Consider the following 1,035-nt stretch of genomic DNA (forward strand, 5'->3'; position numbering starts at 1 on the left):
TAAATTGAAAATACCAATTTGATTAATAATATTGAAACCAGTTCTATTCGTTCTAATCTTCCGTATATGATTCACAGATCTATTGGTTAGAACGTGGTTCACGCGGGAATAGGTTTGGTTCCCAACCAAACCCGCCCGAAATTTTTTAGAGAGGATCCCAGACACAGGATCATGGTAGCTGGGGACTTCAACGCCGCCTCGACTGCGTTGTGGAGCGCCGAAAATTCGTCGAGGAGAAGAGAGACTGAGACCTTCATATACCTTCCCATGGTGAGTCACGGCCAGCTTGTCGAGGACTGGCGAGTTGTCGAAAGCATCGAATCGCTCAGCGATCACCGTATCAACGACTGGAGAAACGGTATCGCAAAGATCGAGACTCAGGACGAAACGGCTAGACGAGCAAGCTTTCCATAGAGCGATAAGCGAAAAATGCGGAGGAGTCCAAAGGAACGGAAGTCCCGTGAATGCAGAGACCGTGATCAACATACTGAATGGAGAACGCGACGAATCCTCCGCGGTAGGACCCAGAAACCTGGGTAATATGTAGAAACCCAGCATACTGGTGGATCGCAGAGATCGCGAACAAGAGGCAGCTCTGCAACAAAGCTTGTAGGAAACTCGTCCGTGCACGACGCCACATCGATATTCCCCCCAAGCAGCTGCGGACTACCAAATCACGTACGACGCACTCAAGAGAGAATAAATGAGAGAGATCTTGAACAGAAAAAGGCTAAATGGAAAGAAGTCTGCGAGAGTCTTCGAGAAGACATTTGGGGACGATCCTACAGGATAATCCGTGAGAAAATCGGACAGAAACGACTGAAGGTCCCCCAGGACGTTGTCGACGCCGCCGTACGGGAGCTCTTCCCCTCCTACGGAGCGTTTGAGAGGGGACACACACAATCAGTGGTGGACAACGGGAGCATACCGGGAACAATCGAAGAAGAAGTTCTCCAGGCGGCGGAACGAATGGCGACCGGGAAGGCCTCTGGCCCGGACGGCATCCCGCCAGAGCTCACGAAGGGATTTATCGAA

The sequence above is a fragment of the Galendromus occidentalis genome, unplaced genomic scaffold (genome assembly GCF_000255335.2).
Source record: "Galendromus occidentalis unplaced genomic scaffold, Mocc_1.1 scf7180000077271, whole genome shotgun sequence".
NCBI lineage: Eukaryota > Metazoa > Arthropoda > Arachnida > Mesostigmata > Phytoseiidae > Galendromus > Galendromus occidentalis.